Genomic DNA, 7,515 nt, shown 5'->3' with positions numbered 1-7,515 from the left:
AAACTACCTCTATGCCTGATACTACTGTGCCACTTAGTGATTTCCTTGATGAACAAATTGCTAGGGCTAGACAAATTGAAAATATTGAATCTGATGATACTGATAAAAGTGATGATGAAGAATCACTTGTTATTCCTAAGGGTTATGTTTTTGATCAAGAAGCTTCTTTCACTATTTTAGCTTGCAAAAATAGAAATGAACTCAAAAGGTTATTAGCTAAATGGAGTAAGCAATCTCTAAATGCTAGAATGAAACCTGACCCCTGCTTTTGCTACTTCACCTATCTGTGTTACCGATAAGGATTATGAATTCTCTATTGATCCTGATATAATTACTTTGGTTGAATCTGATCCTTTCCATGGTTATGAATCTGGAACTATTGTGGCACATCTTACTAAGTTGCATGATATAGCCACCCTGTTCACTAAAGATGAGAGAACTCGTTACTTTTACATCCTTAAAATATTCCGTTCTCATTAAAGGGTGATGCTAAGATATGGTTTAATTCTCTTGATCCTCGTTGTGTGCGTAGTCCCCAGGATATGATTTATTACTTCTCTGCTAAATACTTCCCTGCTCATAAGAAACAAGCTGCTTTAAGGGATATATATAATTTCGTGCAAATTGAAGAAGAGAGTCTCCCACAAGCTTGGGGGAGGCTTCTCCAATTACTGAATGCTTTGCCTGATCATCCTCTTAAGAAAAATGAAATACTTGATATCTTTTCTAATGGACTAACCGATGCTTGCAGAGATTACCTGGATAGTTATGATGGTTCTGTTTTCAGGGAAAGGACACCGGATGAAGCTGAAATTCTATTGAACAATATGTTGACAAATGAAAATAATTGGACACCTCCGGAGCCAATTCCTGAGCCTATTCCTAAACCAACTCCGAAGAAGAGGGGTATTCTATTTCTCAGTTCTGAAGATATGCAAGAGGCAAATAAATCTATGAAAGAAAAAGGTATTAAAGCTGAAGATGTTAAGAATTTACCTCCTATTGAAGAAATACATGGTCTTAATTTACCGCCTGTTGAAGAAACATATAATCCAAATCCTTCTCCTATTGAAGAAACTCATGGTCTTGATAACCCGACACAGGTAGTAAAGGTAAATTCTCTCTCTATATATATATGATAAAGCTGAAATCCCATTTACTAAGTTTGCTAGCCCATGCTTAGATGAGTTTGATAAATTTATGGCTAAGCAAGAAGATTTTAATGCTTATTTTGGTAGACAATTGAAATACAATTCAAATATGCTTGAACACTTGGGTGATTATATGGCTAATTTCAAAGGTGAACTTAAACTTATTACTCCCTCCGTTCCTTGATATAATGTGTATAGATTTTGGGGAAAAAATACGAAATATAAGGTGCCTTGCGTTGCACCACTCATTTGGATATTTTTCTTAGAGATTTGATTACATTTACTTACATTAGGCAAGCTCCTCTATTTTCTCAAGTCAATTATTCAGGTGTAATCTCGCCCAAAACTTGTGAAATTTTCACTCCACGTGCATTCTTTAATTTCCGTGCCAAAAACTATACACCCTATATTTAGGAACAGAGGGAGTAGTAAACATGCTTCTATGGTTACCACTCAAGTAGAACAAGTACTTAAAGGTCAAAATGACTTGCTCAGTGAATTGAATAATAAGAATAATGATAATGATGTTAGAGTGGCTACTAGAACTGGTAGAATGACTCAGGAACCTTTGTATCCTAAAGGCCATCCTAAGAGAATTGAGCAAGATTCTCAGAGAAATAATATAGATGTACCTAGTTCTTCTAAAAGGAAGAAAAAGAAAAATGATAGGACTTTGCATGCTTCTAGTGAACCTATTGTTGAAACACCTGAGAATCCAAATGATATTTCTATTTCTGATGCTGAAACACAATCTGGTAATGAACCTGAAACTAGTGGTAATGTTAATGATAATGTTCATGATGATGCTCAACCTAGTGATGATAATGATATAGAAATTGAACCTGCTGTTGATCTTGATAACCCACAATCAAAGAATCAACGTTATGATAAGAAAGACTTTGTTGCTAGGAAACATAGTAAAGAAAGAGAGCCTTGGGTTTAGAAACCCATGCCTTTTCCTCCCAAACCATCCAAGAAAAAGGATGATGAGGATTTTGAGCGCTTTGCCGAAATGATTAGACCTATCTTTTTGCGTATGCGATTAACTGATATGCTCAAAACCAATCCTTATGCTAAGTACATGAAAGATATTATTACAAATAAAAGAAAGATACCGGAAGCTGAAATTTCCATCATGCTTGCTAATTATACTTTTAAGGGTGGAATACCAAAGAAACTTGGAGATCCCGGTGTACCAACTATACCATGCTCCATTAAAACAAACCATGTTAAAACTGCTTTATGTGATCTTGGAGCCGGTGTTAGTGTTATGCCTCTCTCTTTATATCGTAGACTTGATTTGAATAAGTTGACACCTACTGAAATATCTTTGCAAATGGCTGATAAATCAACTGCTATACCTGTCGGTATTTGTGAGGATGTGCCTATTGTAGTCGCAAACGTTACTATTTTAACGGACTTTGTTATTCTTGATATTCCCGAGTACGATAGTATGTCTATTATTCTTGGAAGATCCTTTTTGAATACTGCAGGGGCTGTTATTGATTGCACTAAAGGCGTTGTCACTTTTCATGTTAATGGTAATGAGCATACGGTACACTTTCCGAGGAAACAACCTCAAGTCCATAGTATCAATTCTATTGGAAAAATTCCATCGATTATATTTGGAGGTTTTGAATTTCCTCTTCCTACTGTCAAGAAGAAATATGATATTATTAACATTGGGGATGTGCGTATCCCCATTGAGGTAACATAGTCTTATTCGAAATTTCTCCGGTTCCATGTTATTTGGAATGAGTTCGTTAACAAGACTTGATCAACCTTGTTAGTGGATTCCTTTTGATGATCATGAGATGGATGAAACTAGAAGGCACAACCTTCTGTACCCCACTTCTACTTTCTGTTATTTATATTAAATAAAATAAAAATAAATATTTTTCTGTCTGTTATCTGATTATCCGTGCAATATAAAAATACCTCGAAAATAAAAGTTCTCCAAATGCCCTAAAATTTCAATATGATTTTTTCTAGAATATTTGAGAATATTTGGCACTAAGAACACAGTAGGGGGGTCAACCACCTGCCCACGAGGGTGGAGGGCGCGCCCCCTACCTTGTGGGCCCACAATGGCCCTCCTCCACTTACTCTTTCACCCACACACTCCTTCATCCTCCCCCAAACACGAATATCCAGCTCAAGCACGAGTTCAAACTCACTTTGCTGCCATTTTTTATCTCCTTGCTCAAAGCACCTCTCACAAAACTGCTTGGGGAGATTGTTCCTTGGTATGTGACTCCTCCATTGGTCCAATTAGTTTTTGTTCTCGTGCTTTATTCATTGCAAATTTTTGCTACTTAGGTGACCCTATTCTTGAGCTTGCATGTCAAATTTATATGGTCAAAAGTAGTCTTGATGCATGATATAGGCCCTAGGCACCTGTAGGAGTAGTTGCTATCAATATTATTGAGTTTGGTTTACTTTTATTTTGAAGTTACTAAAAATTTCAGAATTTTTCAGAAAATGATGAGGAGACTTTTGAGGGGCTCATCGAGCCAAAGCTCGAAGGAAAAGGCACCGAAGCCTAAGTATAATCTTCCTCGCACTGCGGAGGTTCGGGCGTGTGAATGGCCTTCCGATGATTTCTTGAGAGCAGCCGCTATTTATGAAGATTTTCATGAAATGGCTAAGAATGCAGGCCTCACCACTTTCCTCCACGACCAATGCGATCAGTATCTCTTACTCACAAATAACTTTGTGCAAAATTTTCATTTCTATTCTAGGAACTCGCCACCTACGGTGGAGTTTCATTTATATGATGAGCATAAGGAGATGTCACTTTATGATTTCTGTCAGATTTGTTTAGTCCCTTTTGAGGGCAAGACAGAAGAACTACATCGCGATGATGTGGAGGGGTTTATTGATACTATCACTGTAGGGGAAACAAGGAAGGTTTCCGATGCACGAATCACTAGCATACATTTTCCTGTTTTATGTTATTTTGCATTATTTGCTAGTCGTTGCTTAATTGGTCGCAGAAATTGTGGAAACCTTAGTATCCCTGATATTATTATTCTGCTCCACGGTTTATACAATGATAACACTTTTAGTATGGGCAGCATTATTGCTAAACGGTTAAGTCTGAACCGTACCAAGGGCCCCATCTTTGGAGGCATCTATGCTTCACGCCTAGCTGCACATTTTAACATACCTATTAGGCATTTTGAGAAGGAAGAAAAGGTGCTGCTGTTGGGGAACGTAGTAATTTAAAAAAAATTCCTACGCACACGCAAGATCATGGTGATGCACAGCAACGAGAGGGGAGAGTGTTGTCTACATACCCACGCAGACCGACTGCGGAAGCGATCACACAATGTAGAGGAAGTAGTCGTACGTCTTCCCGATCCGACCGATCCAAGCACCGTTACTCCGGCACCTCCGAGTTCTTAGCACACGTACAGCTCGATGACGATCCCCGGGCTTCGATCCAGCAAAGCATCGGGGAAGAGTTCTGTCAGCACGACGGCGTGGTGACGATCTTGATGTTCTACCAACGTAGGGCTTCGCCTAAGCACTACAACGATATGATCGAGGTGGAATATGGTGGCAGGGGGCAGCGCACACGGCTAAGGAACGATCTCAAGGATCAACTTGTGTGTCTATAGGTGCCCCCCTGCCCCTGTATATAAACGAGCTAAGGGGGAGGGGGCGGCCGGCTAGGAGGAGGGCGCAGGAGGAGTCCTACTCCTACCGGGAGTAGGACTCCCCCCCCCAATCCTATTCCAAGTAGGATTCCCAAGGGGGAAAGAGAGAGAGAGAGGGGGCCGGCCACCTCTCCTAGTCCTAATAGGACTAGGGGAGGGGTGAGGCGTGCAGCCCACCTTGGGCTGCCCCTTTCACCTTTCCACTAAAGCCCACTAAGGCCCATATGGCTCCCGGGGGGTTCCGGTAACCTCCCGGTACTCTGGTAAAATCCCGATTTCACCCAGAACACTTCCGATATCCAAACATAGGCTTCCAATATATCAATCTTTATGTCTCGACCATTTCGAGACTCCTCTTCATGTCCATGATCACATCCGGGACTCCGAACTAACTTTGGTACATCAAAATGCATAAACTCATAATAACTATCATCGTAACGTTAAGCGTGCGGACCCTACGGTTCGAGAACAATGTAGACATGACTGAGACATATCTCCGGTCAATAACCAATAGCGGGACCTGGATGCCCATATTGGCTCCTACATATTCTACGAAGATCTTTATCGGTCAGACCGCATAACAACATACGTTGTTCCCTTTGTCATCGGTATGTTACTTGCCCGAGATTCGATCGTCGGTATCCAATACCTAGTTCAATCTCGTTACCGGCAAGTCTCTTTACTCGTTCCGTAATACATCATCCCGCAACTAACTCATTAGTTGCAATGCTTGCAAGGCTTAAGTGATGTGCATTACCGAGAGGGCCCAGAGATACCTCTCCGACATTCGGAGTGACAAATCCTAATCTCAAAATACGCCAACCCAACATCTACCATTGGAGACACCTGTAGAGCTCCTTTATAATCACCCATTTACGTTGTGACATTTGGTAGCACACAAAGTGTTCCTCCGGCAAACGGGAGTTGCATAATCTCATAGTCATAGGAACATATATAAGTCATGAAGAAAGCAATAGCAACATACTAAACGATCGGGTGCTAAGCTAATGGAATGGGTCATGTCAATCATATCATTCAACTAATGATGTGATCCCGTTAATCAAATAACAACTCTTTGTCCATGGTTAGGAAACATAACCATCTTTGATTAACGAGCTAGTCAAGTAGAGGCATACTAGTGACACTCTGTTTGTCTATGTATTCACACATGTATTATGTTTCCGGTTAATACAATTCTAGCATGAATAATAAACATTTATCATGATATAAGGAAATAAATAATAACTTTATTATTGCCTCTAGGGCATATTTCCTTCAGTCTCCCACTTGCACTAGAGTCAATAATCTAGTTCACATCGCCATGTGATTTAACAGCAATAGCTCACATCACCATGTGATTAACACCCATAGTTCACATCGTCATGTGACCAACACTCAAAGGGTTTACTAGAGTCAGTAATCTAGTTCACATCGCTATGTGATTAACACCCAAAAAGTGATCATGTTTTTCTTGTGAGAGAATTTTAGTCAACGGGTCTGCCACATTCAGATCCACATGTATTTTGCAAATTTCTTATGTCAACAATGCTCTGCATGGAGCTACTCTAGATAATTGCTCCCACTTTCAATATGTATCTAGACCGAGACTTGGAGTCATCTAGATTAGTGTCAAAAACTTGCATCGACATAACCCTCTACGACGAACCTTTTTGTCACGTCCATAATCGAGAAACATACCCTTATTTCACTAAGGATAATTCTGACCGCTGTCCAGTGATCTACTCCTAGATCACTATTGTACTCCCTTGCCAAATCTGTGCAGGGTATATAATAGATCTGGTATACAGCATGACATACTTTATAGAACCTATGGCCAAGGCATAGGGAATGACTTTCATTCTCTTTCTATCTTCTACCGTGGTCGGGCTTTGAGTCTTACTCAACTTCACACCTTGTAATACAGGCAAGAACTCTTTCTTTGACTGCTCCATTTTGAACTACTTCAAAATCTTGTCAAGGTATGTACTCATTGAAAAAACTTATCAAGCGTCTTGATCTATCTCTATAGATCTTAAAGCTCAATATGTAAGCAGCTTCACCGAAGTCTTTCTTTGAAAACTCCTTTCAAACACTCCTTTATGCTTTATAGAATAATTCTACATTATTTACGATCAACAATATGTCATTCACATATACTTATCAGAAATGTTGTAGTGCTCCCACTCACTTTCTTGTAAATACAGGCTTCACCACAAGTCTGTATAAAACTATATGCTTTGATCAACTCATCAAAGCGTATATTCCAACTCCGAGATGCTTGCACCAGTCCACAGATGGATCGCTGGAGCTTGCACATTTTGTTAGCACCTTTCGGATTGACAAAACCTTCTGATTGCATCATATACAACTCTTCTTTAATAAATCCATTAAGGAATGCAGTTTTGTCTATCCATTTGCCAGATTTCATAAAATGCGGCAATTACTAACATGATTCTGACAGACTCTAGCATAGATACGAGTGAGAAACTCTCATCGTAGTCAACACCTTGAACTTGTCGAAAACCTTTTGCGACAATTCTAGCTTTGTAGATAGTAACACTACTATCAGCGTCCGTCTTCCTCTTGAAGATCCATTTATTCTCAATTGCTTGCTGATCATCGGGCAAGTCAACCAAAGTCCAAACTTTGTTCTCATACATGGATCATATCTCAGATTTCATGGCCTCAAACCATTTCGCGGA

Source organism: Triticum urartu, chromosome 3A, assembly GCF_056163025.1.
Source record: "Triticum urartu cultivar PI428250 chromosome 3A, HENAU_Tu73, whole genome shotgun sequence".
NCBI lineage: Eukaryota > Viridiplantae > Streptophyta > Magnoliopsida > Poales > Poaceae > Triticum > Triticum urartu.
The sequence above is the reverse complement of the archived record's forward strand: the minus strand, read 5'-3'. Positions refer to the sequence as shown.